Genomic DNA, 17,070 nt, shown 5'->3' on the forward strand with positions numbered 1-17,070 from the left:
AGAAAAGAAATCCAAGAACTTCTCGTCTGTAATATTTTGAAGGACAGTTTTTCTTCTTCTTCTGTTGACACTTGACAATGTGGAGCCCATGCATCACGCCGATGTCGGCCTCACAATGAGCCGGCGTGTAGGAGGGGAGTGCGTACGTCACGCAGAAACGGCACACAATTACGTTTCTTCAAATGTTCCCTCTCAGAAGATTTGTCGCCTTCCGGCAGTTGTATGCGTGCCCTCTATTTGAAGACAAAGCTCACTGCTGTTAGGCCAGTTCACCAGATGCCGCCCGGCGTTAGTTCTCTGGTAGCCGGTGGATTTGCAATGTGTGGGTCTCATTAGCGTGTCTGCTTACTGCCGTCTCTGTGGACTGTGACCCTCCATTCAGCACCCGACTAATGAATTAACACATTAAGATGAAATGTCAGCCATTACATGTGAATAAGGATTAGAGAAACAGCAGGACACTAATGGACTGTAGGGCTCAAAATGGTCGCAGAGACTTTGAACAAGCATCTGGACCATCAACTCTTTTTAACCCGGAGAGAGAGAGAGAGGGAGAGAGAGGGGGAATCGTGCTATTGTGGCTTTTAGCGGTGTGTGCGTGCACGTGTCCGTGTCATTACGGCCTTGGAGATGTTTATTGCTTTATGATGTTTGCAAAAATGCTGCTTGAAATAACACCGATTCCTCATGGATTTGTCCAACATACAGCAACACACATGGACCCCGCGCACATTTGGGACCCTTGCAGACACTCGGCCGAGGTATGTGGTCCCACTCCGTGGCAAGCTGCCGTTTTTGCATATCGGCCGCCATTGTCTTTTAAAACTTATTTTCTCAATTTGCATATGCTAATTTCTGCCCAATTGACATTCAGTGCCACCTGGTAGCCAGTGCCTGCCAACTGGTGTCAAAATCTCTCTCTGCTTCTCCCAACTCCACCTCTCCGTTTCTGTCTCTCTTTAAACCAAATGTGGAATAATGGAGAATTCCCTGGGTTTTTTTTATGGATGTGAGCGAGTAAAGCATGTTGTAATATTTGCCCTTCCTGGGGATTATGCGTCTTTACAAGGATTACCCGGCCTGCTCAAACAGTCCCAATGAGTGGGGGACACACACACACCCACACCCACACCCAGTGCCCTGCTGAGATGCCCTGGGCAGTGCGACAGTCTATAGCGCTGTCTATAAGGCTTGTCTGTGAATCACTGAAATGTGGATGCAGGCTACGGTTTTTCTTACCACCCATACTGGTTTAATACAAAAAAAAACACTAATTAGATTGAAGGGTCCTTTTGTAAACATGATTTGTTGTTTCACAGGTAGTCAACTGTTTGCAAAGAAATAATGAGTCACAAACGGCCGGAGGGATTATCAGCGCACATACTGTGGTTTTTGTGGCTGGTTCAATATCTCGTGCCGAAGTACAAGCGTCCGCCTCATGATGGTGTGATGTGCGTTTACCCTGCGGACTTTAAGCTGACTTGTTCACACCAGTTCTACAGATCTGAATCCATTCAGGAGCAGCGCGCTACCCAGAAACGGAGTGGCGCAGAAGTGTGTCATGGTGGTGTTGTATGCACTGCCGGGCGGTCGTGGGTGGTTATTGTCTCCGCCGTAGCTGTGATCTTTACGACCGAGCAGGAAGCTTCAACCTCTCCTCCCGTCTTTACTCTTCACTCTCTTCCTCCTCCCATCGTCTCCTTGACCGGGTTGGCTGGATTCACGGATACGAACGTCCTCCCTGATAACACACAGCAGAAACACACATGCAGTGTTTATCATACAAGCACGTTCTGTGTACTTCCTCCTACAGGATGATGGGTTACACAGGTTCAGCTGGTCTCTTTAGTAGATTGCACTGGGTGGGGTGGAGAATGAGGATGAGAAGGGTGTGTCCCTAAACATAGGTGATATGGCTGATGTTATTGCGATTGAAATGTTCACGTGAAAATTTTCATCAGGAGACCCACATAAGTGCTATAAGTCAAGTTTAATGGGCTAATTTTGCTCCTGAATGGAGGATGAAATGTTAGCTGTTTTCTGGATTTGTGCAGGATTGCAGTTGAGGCCGAGCGACAGCCAATCTTAAAAGACAACGGGCAGGAATTGAATCCTCCTCCAGTATATTTTTAATACAATAGCTACCATTAAATAAGGCAAACAAAATGTATTCTGCGCACAAATTTTACAGCATCTCCTTGCAGTGGATAGAATACCAGTAACAAAGCAGCTGACGACAGCAACAGCGGGAATCAAATCTTTAATTGTAACATCATCAAGTATAAATCATCAGTTGATACATTTGGATAAAAGCATCTTCTAAATGAGTTATTGTAAATTCAAACTATCTTCCAGTCCTCTTTACGAAATGGCAGACATTGTAGGAGGGGCATGGCTCCGGAGGTAGAGCGGGCCGTCTAGTAATCGGAAGGTCGCTGGTTCGATCCCCAGCTCCTCCAGCGAGAGTGTCGCAGTGTCCATGAGCAAGACACGGAACCCCCTAACTGCTGCTGCTGAGCAGGTTGGCGCCTTGCATGGCAGCCTCCACCATCAGTGTGTGAGTGTGTGTGTGAATGGGTGAATGTGAGGCGTCCACTGTAAAGTGCTTTGAGTAGAGTAGGTAGAGTAGAAAATGCAGTCCATTTACCAACTAGATATAAAGTTATGTTGTGCAATCACTTGGACTGTAAAGAAAACACAAGCCCAAATAACTCCTCAAACAAACAATAAGTGCTCAAGTTACAGGTGCGAGAGAGAGAGAGAGAGAGACAAACCTACCGACAGTCTGGTTTTACACTTGCATAACTCCTGGCAGGTAACTGCATCTGCAGTTTCAGGCTGTTTTCAAGCAAATTTTGAAGTTTTGAGCAAGAAACGAAACGCCACATTTGCTTGTGGTGGAAAAGCAGATGTGCTGGCAAGGCGATCACACGGTATTGCCTTCTCCATCTTTGAAAGATGAGGTCGGTCGACCAGCGTCATGGTAACGCATGTTCCCATTTGACAGGTCTGCATCGTTTGCAAACGCTGACTGTAGGATAGTTTGTGTGCACTTTTTACCAACAGATCCGTGCATACTGGCAGCTTTTGCACGAGAGCTGAAGTCCTCATGCATGTTCTGCAGAAGTCTTGTGCATGTGGATCCGTGCATGAACATGCAGCAGTACACATACATCAAATACATATACCCGCACACACTCTGAAATACTCATGTAAACAAGTGGGAGATGAGGAGTTGCTGACTGTGAGAATGAGGAGAGGAGCTGGTGTGTGTATGTGTGTGTGTGTATGCATATAAGTGTAGTGTGGTCTGATGTGTAGTTTAATGTGCGTCGTCAGAGTAAGAGTCTTTCTGTTGTGATACTACAAGGACGTCAGTGTTAATGAGGCCTGTTGCAGACTTGGGGCTTAATTACCTTTAAGAACCCATATCTACAATTGCTCAATACAGGCGCCGGTGAATGCCTATACAAATGGCCAGCGCTGCACCCCCAATACACACACAGCCCGTCAGTACCCATCGCATTAAACGACTCACGACACCAGTCAGCTAGTGGTTTGTCTCTGGCAGAACAAGATCAGATCTTGAAACGTTGCCTTCATTCTTTCTCTTAACATTTGCAGTGTAGCGGGGCCTGTTGTGCCCCCCCCCCCCCGTGTTGACCACTAGACGTCTGATTGTGGTGGGGTGACAGAGGGCCAAGGGGTTAGGGGCCAAACTCAATAGGGAGCAACCCAAAACCCCAGGAAGTCTCTCTATGAGGGATTTAGGGCCAAAAGTCACTTGGTTTGTTACATATCCCAGCGCAGACACCATGGCTCCTCTTTCAAAACAATACACATGGTGTGCCTTGTACATACGCCACCACGCCACCTTGGCAAACTTCTGCATCCCGACAATCATTCTGCACGCCTTCCAAGGGAAATTATTGTGAAATAGATAATGTGTTAGTTGTTTCATCCCGTATTATAATTATAATAATTATTATTATTTTTACATATCTCAATCATGTGTCTGAGATTTGTAAATGTGTTATCTATGCACCACTTGTGTGACGGTTCTTTCCAAGTTACACGTGTTTGTCCGTTGGTAGACACGTGGCTTGATTGCTCATACCTCTTTATCCACGATACGTTAAATGGAGTTGAACCCAGTGCGGGGGACGCTGTTTTAATGTAAAAGTGAAATGTTCTAAGTCATCAAACAAAGGTTCGAGCCCGGTTCCGTGTCCATTTTGAGTTGCTTTATTTGTGAACGCCCTGCTGAACTATACACACAAAAACCAGCAATAATACAGTAGATTAACATATAGACGTAGATGGAAGACTGAAACGTGAAATAAAAAATTAAATCAAGGGGTGGTAACCCTTTTGTTTTTTTCAAACAATTTTTGGTAACACTAGTTAAGTATTAGTAACTACTGAATTCATCATTTGTATAGCATTTGTAAAGCAAGGCATGCACCGATGGTTAGTGAGTGTGTTAATAGATGTTTCGTAAATACTTGTCAGTACTGCAACTCATGATTAATTCAGGTAATTCCTAGCTGTTAAGTATTTTGTATGACCTCGTCGAAAGTGAGGACTATTTATGCATTGGAAAGCATTTACACATGAGACTGAAAGGCCAGCAGTACCTTGACACTCACAAAAGTCTAAAGGATCATAAGATCCTTTAGAAAGTGTAAGTACCTGATTAACAAACTATTTACATGTACATTTATGCATGAATTAATCATGAATTTTAATAAGCATTTATAAACATCTATTAACACACTCACTAACCATTCGTGCATGTCTCGCTTTACAAATGATGAATTCAGTAGTTAGTAATACTTAATGCTTCATAGTGTGTAGTTATTACAAGGTGTTACCCAGTTTTTGAGCTGAAAACATGTTGGTGTGGACCGAGGATGGCAGAACGGCTCACTCCCATGATAAAGTCAACAAAAAACTAGAAAGTCGAGGCTTTTTCTTACATCTGGGAGGAAATGCACATTGTGATCAACTCCCTCCAGATTAACTAGTCATTATGGGGGTATCAGAGACACCCAGACCCGTGTGATGTAGGCGACGCGTGTGGGGTCCAGCGCGTTGGACCAAAAAGAAGACGTAAGGCGAGTAGAAAGGCAAAATGCCGGCGCTGGCCAGCTCTGTGAGAAGCTGGGGTGTGGTGTTATTCAACAACACTGCCACATTCAGCCCCTCCCCACCCGACCCCTCCACCACCGTCGCTGTCCTCTGCATCTACACCCGCTTTTTCCACCTTTTTAAAGATGCGGGAAGGTGGAGACGGGCTGAAAGGGCTTACTTACTCTTTAAGGCTTCTGTATGGCTTGCTTGATGATCACTCTCTGTTTCCTCTTAAGTGGTCGTTGGGACCTATCTGCTTCACACTCGGAATGTTCTGGAAGATAACAGACACATCAGGGATGTTTTAAGAAAAATTACAGACATTTAGGATGTGCACAGTGGGCCGCGAAAGTCAGAAACTAACGCAAAATCTTTACTCGGTTGACATATTCTGAAGCAAGATTATTATTATTTTTTCATAATTGTTTTGCTAACACGGCTCAAAACATTTTGTTGCTATTTACGGAAAGTAAAAATTTCTCAACGTTTGGTACGTCCACCATTTGTCTCAATTACAGCTTGTATTACGTCTGGCATTAATTCTATAAGTTTGCACAGAATTTGAGAATCCATATTATTCCCACATTATTGGAGAAATTACAGTGGTTTTCCTGATATGGTACAGTATATTTCGCCTTTTCTCTTTTTTGGGGGGGGTGTTCCCCCCCTTTCCCACCAATTGTACCCGGCCAATTTCACCACTCTAACGAGCCATCCTGGTCGCTGCTCCACCCCCTCTGCCGATCCGGGGAGGGCTGCAGACTACCACATGCTTCCTCTGATACATGTGGAGTCACCAGCCGCTTCTTTTCACCTGACAGTGAGGAGTTTTACCAGGAGTAGCTAGCACGTGGGAGGATCACGTTATTCTGCCCCGACCAACCAGAGGAGGCGCTAGTGCAGTGACCAGGACACATACCCACATCTGGCTCCCCACCGGCAGACATGGCCAATTGTGTCTGTAGGGACGCCCAGTGAAGCTGGAGGTAACACAGGGATTCAAACCGCTGATCTCCATGTTGGTAGGCAACTGAATAGACCGTTACGCTACCCGGACACGCCACCACTGTGTTTGACTGTATGTTATATGCAATGTTGTGTCAGACATTCATGGAGCTGTCTCCTCAAACAAGCCCTAAGATCTCAACCAGGAACACATTTTTATTCACCAGTAAACAAGACTTTCTTCCAGTACTCACCAATGAAATTTCAGCATCTTTTGGCCCATGCCAACCGTTTCGACATGTTTTGATGTCGAAGAAGTGGTCCAGACCCTGCAAGTCTTCTACTAAGGCCAGATTTTGGCAGTTGTCTCTTGACTGTTGTCTTACTAACCAATATAAGACACTCCTGGTTCAACTGGATTTGAATCTTGGATGTGGATGCTGTTCCGTCTCCTAGATATGTTAGTTTGATATACTTGGCTTCAGATGATGTGGTTGCTTTAGAACTGCCTGATTTTACTCTGGGTGAAATAATCTCTGATGTGTGCCTCGTAATGCCCTATTAGAAACTGTCATTGTGGTACTGGGACATTCCCTCATCACGCAAATAAACAAGTTGACTTGTGACTACCTCACTAAGCTCTGCTGTCATCATTACAAACAACTGCCACCAAACATTTGTGTCCTTTTTCAGGACTAATGCAACTGCAGTAGTGACGAAAAGACTCAGAGGACCACATTACTTACACTGATATCTGGTCTTATGTGTTACAAGACCAAAACTATTCACACTGTGTATTAGTAGTTTCCACATATTAAAACTTGAATGAACAAATGAGACGATACTACACTGCATGACGGATTGTAGGGGAGGATTCATACCTGCCTGGGTTGGGTCTGGCTGGATGCAGATTGAAACTAAGCCGAAGAGCGAGAAGATGGTGAAGGCGATGATGATGAAGGTCAACTCAAAACCAGTGAATGGCAGTTCCATCTAAAGAGACTACATGAAAAATTATAATCACAAGCATGCCGCCCAGAAAGACAATACATACTGAAATGACGGAGCATTATTTACAAAACGAGCCAGTCAGACAATCTCAGCCTCTTTGCCTCGTCTCCTCTCTGACCATTTACTGCTGTGTATCTGTTGTGTTGTATTCAACATAAGATAGGCATGAGAAAGAATTCATCTTGACCCCGTTTACACTTGGTTTTAAAATGTGTTTTTTGCGATTGGATCACAAGTGGACAGCGCTAAATACAAGTGTAAACAACCACCAAAACGTTTTGTGACCAGTTACTCAAACCACTTGCCGAGGTGGTCTGAAACGCATTTGACCACATATCTTTTGTCGTGTAAACGCTAACGCGTCCTGATGCCTCCCTGACAAGGACGTAACAGGAAATCTTCTTATTCGGAGTAACGAAATCTGATCACAAGTGGTCAGCAGGACGCATTTGGAGACGCATGATAGACACAGGTGTAAACGGCGATGTGTCTCGCTGTCCACTTGTCCGATCTGATTGCCATTTTAAAACCAAGTGTAAACAGGGTCCTTGAGTCAAAAGTGATTTTGTGTGTATAACTCAACAACATCAAATTACTTGATCTTCTGCATTTTTTTTTTATTCCCCCCCCTTTTTTTCTCCCCAATTTTATCCGGCCAATTACCCCACTATTCCGAGGTGTCCCAGTTGCTGCTCCATCCCCTCTGCCGATCTGGGGAGCAGGGGTGCTGCCAGGGATTTTGCGCCCCTATAAAGAATATGAATGAGCGCCCTTTATTTATTTAATTAATCAAATAATTATTTTCCTGACTTCTCTAAACATTAAACCCCTTCCTCTATCTTCATCCCATGCTACCAGCTTGCCAAACAATCCCCTCATTAACAGCTTCTCCAATGAGGGACCCATCTTCTTAGTTTGACAAATTTACATATAAAATGCTCTTAACAAAAAGGAATGTGATACCACCATAGCCCAGACTGAACCTGTGGGCTCTTTCCTGTGGATCTCTCCTTATCATGGACCGCGAATAAGAGAGGTCTTTGACAAGATCTGCCACATGCCGCTGGGTAATTGGGTAATCGGGTGGGATAAGGGGAAAAACTAGAAATAAATTTATAAAAAAAAATTTTGGGCACTGTTGTGGCACCCCCTCTAGTCTGGCGCCCTCAGAATCTTCATAACATTATACCCACTTACGGCGCCACTGCTGGGGAGGGCTGCAGACTACCACGTGTCTCCTCCGATACATGTGGAGTCGCCAGCCACTTCTTTTCACCTGACAGTGAGGAGTTTCTCCATCGCCAGGGGGACATAGCACATGGGAGGATCACTATTCCCCCCAGTTCCCCCTCCCCCCTGAACAGGCACCCTGACCGACCAGAGGAGGCGCTAGTGCAGCGACCAGGACACATACCCACATCCAGCTTCTCACCCACACGGCCAGTTGTGTCTGTAGGGATGCCCGACCAAGCCGGAGGTAACACGGGGATTCAAACCGGCGATTCCTGTGTTGATATGCAATAGAATAGACTGCTACGCCTCTCGAATGCCTATCTTCTGCATTTTTTTGCATCCAGCACAAGGAATTTGTCACTAGTCAGGAGACAGATCAAGCCAATGCCACAATTCTTCGAAACGCTGAGGCCGACGTTGTCAGTCATATTGCAGTCGTCCAATTCTCCCCATAAGAAAGCAACACAAAACCAGTTACCATTTAACTGGTTTACCGCGGGTGGTTTTCCAAGCAGTGTTGCATCTTGTGTGGCATTTTAAAGTAAGTTATTAGGATTTCTGCATTCTTATTTAAATTTTAATTATAAAAATTTGACTTCATGTCAGTGAAAAAAATAACACTGAATTAATTTATGATCTGAAACATTTTTGTTTGTTTTGGGGGGGGGATTAGAGGGACAGCTCAGGTTGGACGGTTTGGAGACAAAGCAAGAGAGGCAAGACTGAGATGGGCTTGGATATGTGTGGAGGAGAGATGCTGGGTATATTGGGAGAAGGATGCTGAATATGGAGCGGCCAGGGAAGAGGGAAAGAGGAAGGCCAAAGAGGAGGTTTATGGATGTGGTGAGGGAGGACATGCAGGTGGCTGGTGTGACAGAGGAAGATGCAGAGGACAGGAAGAGATGGAAAGGGATGATCCACTGTGGCGATCCCTGACAGGAGCAGCCAGAAGTAGCAGTAGCAGTAGTAGTAGTAGTAGTGGTGGTGGTGGTGGGGGGGGATAAACAACAAAATGTTCCTTTTTGTAGGCTTCAAGGGAATTTGGCTGTGTCGTCTTTGTCAGCAGTAGAATTGTATTCAGCCCTACAACATGCCATGTAAACTTAGCTGTATTATAGACATTATAAACATAGCATAAAGCTGCGGCAGAATAACACAGTCATACAGTGGTGCCCCCCCTCCCCCAATTTCTCTAGAAAAAAAACTGGGCCTGTTAGTCTTACACAATATATAATTCCTAATGTTTTATATTCACAGGTACTTAAGACTTTTTGTTTTGCTTCCGTTTAGTGTTTTATTTCTGAATCTGTCACCCTATTGTTGCCCATCAGCAATCTGTCTTGGTAGAGGGGTCCCTCCTGTCATGCTCCTCCTCAAGTTTCTCCCATTTTTTTCCCCCTGAGCCTTTAGTTTCCGTAGAGCTTTCCCGCATCCCAGTTGAGCATCTATGGTTTAACACGGCGGCGTCCGTTGTCATTTACTGTCTACCCGTGTTTCACCTGCTTCATCTGTTGTGTTGTACTTCTATCTATTGTATAGCCCTAAATAACCTTTACTGTCTCGGGAGGCTCAACTTGAAAAGACAAGAACTTACCGGTTGTAGAATCAAGGAAGCCTTGTCCAGATTTAAAGATGAAAGTGGCAGCAATATAGTTTCACAAACAGTCATCCTCGCTGAGGACCCGAGACGGAGGAGAGCCGGTGTGTCCACGGTCTTTTGTTGGAGAAGGAATTTGTTTATTGAATCCCACATTGTGGCCACTCCTCTCCACGTCATCCTGGAAGCAAATATTGCTTGATCCTAGAACAAGGCACACACACACACACACACACACATGCACGCAGTGTAATAGTGGTTAACATTGCAACACAGGGAAGTGATCAGAGGTCATTATTCAGACTTTGCACGGCTAGGCGATAACAGGCATAAGTCATGTAGTATAAATCTCGTGGGTGAGTCCTCCCAAGGCACCAAGCAGGAAGACAGAAGTCTTCTGTCATGATTTCGGGACGTTTCCCCTCATGACGTCGGCCCGAGACAGCGTTTGGCCTGGACTCAGACGACAACCGGCTCCCTGGGCTGTGTGTTTGTGCTGGTGTCGATGAGGAATGGAGAGAGAAGCTGGCGCGTCCTCTTGCTTTTCTGCCTCCATGTGCAGTAATGCTCGCTGGAGTGAGAGAAGATGTGCCGGTAGGTATTGTAGTGGTTGCTGATTTCTCATGGTAATCTTACTGGCAGGTTATTGGAGGGACACTGATATTGCTGCAGCTTGGCACCTTATTCCATCGGGGTACAGAGTAAATGTTTATGAATACACCAAAAACCCAATCTGACAACATGTGTGAGTGTGTGCGTGTGTGTGTGTGTGTGTGTGTGTGTGTGTGTTTCACCTTGTGAGTGTGTACATCCCTCATTAAGTTTTCCGGTAAAAGTGAACAGGGTGAAGACCAGCACGGCCAACATGTTGAATACCTCCAACTCAGTAAATGGAAAGGCCATCTGTATGTACACACACACACACACACACACACACACACACACACAGAGTTTTGCAAATTATTTTGAGGATACATTATACATTGAGGGATGCCAATCCCCCCCCCCTTTTCTCTCCAATTGTACTTGGCCAATCCCCTCGCTCTTCCGAGCCATCCCGGTCGCTGCTCCGCCCCCTCTGCTGATCCGATGTGGGGAGGGCTGCAGACTATCACCTGCCTCCTCCGATACATGTGGAGTCACCAGCCGCTTCTTTTCACCTGACAGTGAGGAGTTTCACCAGGGGGAGGTGGCACGTGGGAGGCTCACGCTATTCCCTCGCGCCCCCACCCCCCTGAACAGGCACCCCGACCGACCAGAGGCGGCGCTAGTGCAGCGACCAGGACACATACCCACACCCGGCTTCCCACCCGCAGACACGGCCAATTGTGTCTGTAGGGACGCCCGGCAAAGCCGGAGGTAACACGGGGATTCGAACCGGCGATCCCCATGTTGGTAGGCAACGGAATAGACCGCCACGCCATCCGGACGCCCCCGAGGGATGCCAGATTTAAGATACTTTAGTACCAAATCTTTGAGGACGCTAAACGGTTTGTCGCCAACTTTAACATATTTTTCATTTTCTATGTAAATGCTCACATAGAGCGGAGGTTTAACCAGAAAGGGGCGGGGGCGGGGGGGGGGTTGAAAAAGCCTAAGACTCCACCTAGTGCTAATTTGATTAAAACTCCAATGGTTACCATTAACTTCCTGAAATTAATAGGGAGAAAGTATTCAAGACCTTTTTATTTTGAAACTGTGTCAGAGTTCCTGTTCGGAGTTTTGCCCTTTATTTCATCTACACGCTGATCTCCGAAATCTAGGTCACAATTCCGGACCCTGTAACCCAGTAACTCAGGAGAAGGTCATGTTATGTCTGCAACTAATCTATGGACCGGCAGGGCAGCAGACACCTTCATGTCAGCCACTCTGCAGTGCACAGCCGAGTCATGGGAGTGGGGGTCTGGCTGTTGTGGCCTGAATACAGAACAGGTCTGCACCACGGTTTGAGGGCAGTGTTGGTGCTGTAATTTGAGTAATTAAAGTGATACGTCACACTTGTTTTGAGCTTATCTCTACCTTTGTGTGATTTTTTTTTCAAAGTCACTTGAAAGCGGGCGTGGGGATGGAGGTTTGGGTTGGGGCCTGGTTAGTCAGAAGAGAAACAGGGTGGCGTCAGTTTCCCTACCAGAGTCTCGTTCTGCTCGAAATGAGCAGGATCAGAATCAGGTTCCCACCCACGGTTATGTGGGTGGGAACCTGATGATTAATATAAGTCCAGTTGTTGCAAACAGCATCTCCACTTGAACATCTTCTGCTCCACCTTTAGATGGCGTATTGAGCCAGAGTTTGTGGCGGAGATGCCGGTACGGGCACATGTGTTTAGCTGCTGACAACATGAACTGTGTTTTTGTACTTCATAAGTACATAGCACTGCCAAGAAATATAAAAAAAGATTAATATGGAGCTACTCTTTAATATTTCATTATCTTTCCATCATCTATTCCAACTTAATTTAATTCAGGGTCACCGGGGGGATGGAGCCTATCCCAACAGGTGTCAGGTGGAGATCAGGGCCCGTGCACACACAGTCACTCACACACCATTCACACCTATGGGCAATGTGGCATAATTTACTAGCCCAGCATATGTATGTAGTGGCATTTTCAAGTTTAAACACAACAAATCGTACACCCGAAGTCCAAGGCTTAGTGCTACATAGTGAACTGGTCCGTAGATGGCCGCTCCATCGGTCCTCCAGCTCTCCACAAACCCTCTTCTTTCCTCATGCTTTTCTGATCGGTAGGTCTCTGATTGAATATTTGCAAGAACCTGCAGTATATTATTTATTGTTGCGATCATGACATGAGTTCATCCGGAGAGCTCGACGTGGCCGGCGCCTCTGTTTAAGTGGGCCATGTCTAGATGATATCTGCGTTTTGTCAGCATGTTGGGTCATTATTGGGTCATGTTGGGTCATCACCCGGGACAAGCCAACAGTCCATCACAGGGCTATTATTATTATTATTATTATTGTTTGTTTGTTTGCATGTTACTGTGTTTTTGTGTACAACAAAATGCTCCTAACAAATTGCCCCTAGTGGGGTTAATAAAATTGCTTGTATTGTATTGTATTGTATTGTAAGACCTTATAAGGAGAGTGTTGATGGGTCAGTGAGTGCTGAGTGGCTGACTAATTTTGTTTGATTTGTTGATCGGCTGTGCATAGACTGCCAACAGATCTGTTGTGCATTTTTTTACCCTACTTGTATGGCAGAAGGCTATTGCTTTCTGTTCTGAACTTGCCGGTCCTGTAAACCAGTAGTCACCAGCTGGGTCCTCGGGTGCCACTGGTTCTGTTGGTTTACTTGGTCTGCCAGGTAGTTCAACACATTCACCTGCTGTTCCAGGTCTAAGAGCTCCCTGATGGGAGGCTGGAGCAGTTTGGAAGAACAGGCGGGTGTGTACTGCTAACAAACCAGCGATGGTACGCGAGGACCTGATTGAGCACCGCTTCTTTGAACCAGTCGCCGCAGGCAAGCTTTGATGCCCAGCCGGGGAAGTGACTGCACCGCTGTGATCACCGTCCGGGTAGCCCACGTGGTGTTCTCAGCCATGGTACTCGCCCTCGGCCTCGTTGCTCCGGCTCTGGTCCGGGTGTCACCAGGCAGTGAGTGGGCTGGTTAAAGAACTGTTGTCGCCTCGGTGTGAATCAAAGGGCCTATTGACCAAACCCTTAATGCCGATGTTCTCCTTTTACTATCAGTGGCATTTCAGCGCACCAACAGCGGACCTCCTTTATCCCAGTCGTGCACAGTTTACGCTCACAAGCTCGTCCGTGCGACGGTTTTATCATCTGGTGTCATGCGCTACTCACATGCTGTCTCGTCTTAAACGACCATACGCGCCACGCGTTCCGCTGACCTCGTCCCCATCGCGCCATTTTACCCCCGCGCCACACGTTCCGCTGACCTCGTCCCCATCGCGCCATTTTACCCCCGCGCCACACGTTCCGCTGACCTCGTCCCCATCGCGCCATTTTACCCCCCCCCCCGTGTAATGCCGCAACCGGAGTCAACGACGGAATACCCAGCTTGACTCTGATTTAACCGCGGGTTGCCCGCCTGCCTCCGCTCTCCATCTGCTCCCTGACCAGAGCCCCGCTTCGAGGTCGCCCCCCCCCCCCCAATTTATACGCGCTGGCTCTACCGAGCCTGTCCCCCTCGTAACCTTGCGAATGTGAGCCCGGCTCGGTTCCGCGAGGCCAAAGAAAATGTGTGTGTTTTTGGTGAGCCCCTAAATGAAACTCGGATAACAATCTCGCAGCATCGGTTGTCGGACGCCGAAGATTTTAAGCATTTGGCTCCCATTTATGTGCCGGAAGAGAAGGCGACAAATCGGTACGAGGTTAACTCCTGGTAGGCCGTAGGAGTTTGGGGGCCGGCTAGTTCCAGCACAGCGCACCCGGTGCCGTGAGTTCAAAACGCCGCTCGTGCGGAAAAAGGCCCGCGCCCTCTGCTGAGCTCCTTACGGCTCGGTAACTTAAGGAGCTTAACGCGTACTCGGCATAATTGAAAATGTGCACTTACCCGTCCAAAGGTTTCTGTGTTAACGGTGGAAAACCCAGCCTTGTGTCATCTTATCATACAGACAGATTAGACAGAGTGCGCTATATCTCTCTCTCTCCCCCCCCTCTCTTATTTCTCTCCCCCTCTCTCGGCCTATCACTTATCACATCTGTGAATAATCAATGCACACACGGCCTCTCAAGTTTAGGTGAGCTCGTGTTAACCCGAGTGATTTATGACTCGCGTGTGTGTGTGTGTGTGTGTGTGTGTGTGTGTGTGTGTGTGTGTGTGTGTGCACATAGATTTCTGTGTGTGTGTATGTGGGTTAGTGAAAGCCCTGCACGATATATTATATTAATGATTATTTGTTTTAGTACACCTTCATGTCTGAGGTGGTTGAGACTACGTAGTGGATGTGATGAAGCTGGTGTTCTGGCCAGGCGGGCAATACGAAGCACCGTACCGCAGCAGGCGGTCAAAGCTGAACCAGTCTCATCTGAGTTTAAAACAAAACCAGTTTCCTGCACTGAAGCCCAAACAGGAGTCCCCCCCCCCCACTCGGTACACTGTGCTGTGCAAATGAGCAATTTGAGGAAACGTGCTTGCACACGCACACATGCACACATGCACACATGCAAAGCTATTCTCTGTATTTTATGAGAAATTTCTGGAAAATTGACCTTTTTTTTGGGATCCCCCCCTTTTCTTCCCAGTTGTGTCCGGCCAATTACCCCTCTCTTCCGAGCCGTCCCGGTCACTGCTCCACCCCCTCTGCCGATCCGGGGAGGGCTGCAGACTACCACATGCCTCCTCCCATACATGTGGAGTCGCCAGCCGCTTCTTTTCACCTGACGGTGAGGAGTTTCACCAGGGGGACGTAGCGTGTGGGAGGATCACGCTATCCCCCCAGTCCCCCCCCCCGCGAACAGGCGCCCGGGCCAACCAGAGGAGGTGCTAGTGCAGCGACCAGGACACATACCCACATCTGGCTTCCCAGCTGCAGACACAGCCGATTGTGTCTGTAGGGACGCCCCGACCAAGCCGGCGTTAACACAGGGATTTGAACCGGCGATCCCCGTGTTGGTAGGCAACGGAGTAGACTGCAACGCCACCCGGGCGCCCCTGAAAAGAGACACATTAAAGAAAATAACAGCACAGCCTTTTCAACAGTTCAGCTGTGTGCAGACTTCCCTTTTCGGGTGTGACGACACTGCTGTTTGTGAGATGTGTGTGAGGCGCTGCTTGTGACATATTTTACCAACGATTTTGCTATTGACATACTTCTCATATTTTTGCAGTTCAGCTCAGCTCGATGAGTCATTTTCAAGTTGCCGTTGTGCTCTGTGTGCAAGAATTTAGCTCGGCACCGATAATTAAATGTAAGAATTGATGCCGGTGGCGTCATACCCATCGGGTGCAAAAGATGACATTTCTACAAATGAAGACATCGACTCTTATTGATGCCATTTTTATTTTTAAGTCTTAATGGTGCCCGGTGGTATTAAACTCACATTTAAGATTTTTAGATGATTGTGCAAATTTTACAATTCAAGTGACAGCACTCGAAACCCTCGCAGACGACCGCACGCATTTTGCATATCCTCGCATTTGATTAAAACCGCAGTTAGTTTTGCACCGTAAAAGGAAAGGCCTCGTCACGCCATCCCTCTTCTGTGCCTTTCACCGGGGTTTTCATTTGATCGTCTGACTTTTCTTACTCACCCCAGTCGGCCGTCGGTATTCAGCATCCAGCTGAGGTTGCTTTTTCGGGGTTATGTCAGCCATAATCCCCCGTGACCTCATATATACTCATGTTACTGTTAACCAGGCTGCCGCGCTGATGGGATTTTTCGTTTTTTTTAATGCACAATGAAGTCTGCTGATGACTTCATGGTCAGACAGGAATGTGCCTCGGTTTATTCAAGCTGAAGGCGGACAAGAGATGGTTTATCGTGGCCTCCATCAACACATTGAGGCTCATCAGGGAGTTCTTGCTCAGGGCCATCCTTGTGTGTGTGTCTGTGTGTGTGTGTGTTTTACCGTGGATGCATGTGTGTTGTTGCACACAGTGAGCAGTGCACATGTTTAAGCTTATTAGCAATACCACCAATGAGTGAAGGGATTGAGGTTAGTTTTAGCTCTAATCCTCACGAACCGTATGCTTATTACCCAGCAAGCACGGCAATTCAGGCTCCCCCCCATCCAAGTTCAACACTCGTGTTGCTACAGTAAAAGAAAATGTCACCTGGCTGCCCCTGCACACTTGTTAACTACTTAGCTCGACTTAATACTCCCTCTCTCTCTCTCTCTCTCTCTCCCCCCCCCCTCTCTCTCGCTGCAGGAAAGGGAGGGTAGGAAGTTGCTGCTGTTGTTGTTGTTGTTGAGTAGCTTCCCAGTCGTCATGACAACCTCACACCCCACCATCTCCAGAGCGGTCTGCCAGTTACCACGGTGACCTGATCCCATTCCGCTTCTTCGTCTTCGTGCTCTGGACCGGAGCGGTGGAGGAGTAGCGCTCTGCGGGCTTATTTTCTCCGAGGGGAGCTCGCAGATGGGTCGGCAGATCCCGCGCCGGGCAGCAGTCGTGACGACTGCCAGGCACAGTGTGCGAGGAATGCTGTGAGGAGTATCTCCCAGAGGGTC

At 47.2% G+C, this 17,070-nt stretch overlaps 1 long non-coding RNA gene across 1 annotated transcript; it reads right to left on the minus strand.

Annotated features, from left to right (window-relative positions):
- Nucleotides 1-1,201: 1,201 nt before the first annotated feature.
- Nucleotides 1,202-9,935, minus strand: LOC130113407 (uncharacterized). Its single transcript, XR_008810282.1, has 4 exons — nucleotides 9,917-9,935; nucleotides 6,960-7,080; nucleotides 5,316-5,407; nucleotides 1,202-1,741 (listed from the first exon to the last, which is right to left on the minus strand). It is a non-coding gene; the product is annotated as an uncharacterized LOC130113407 (long non-coding RNA).
- Nucleotides 9,936-17,070: the final 7,135 nt, after the last annotated feature.

Source organism: Lampris incognitus, chromosome 5 (genome assembly GCF_029633865.1).
Source record: "Lampris incognitus isolate fLamInc1 chromosome 5, fLamInc1.hap2, whole genome shotgun sequence".
In the NCBI taxonomy this organism is placed as follows: Eukaryota; Metazoa; Chordata; class Actinopteri; order Lampriformes; family Lampridae; genus Lampris; species Lampris incognitus.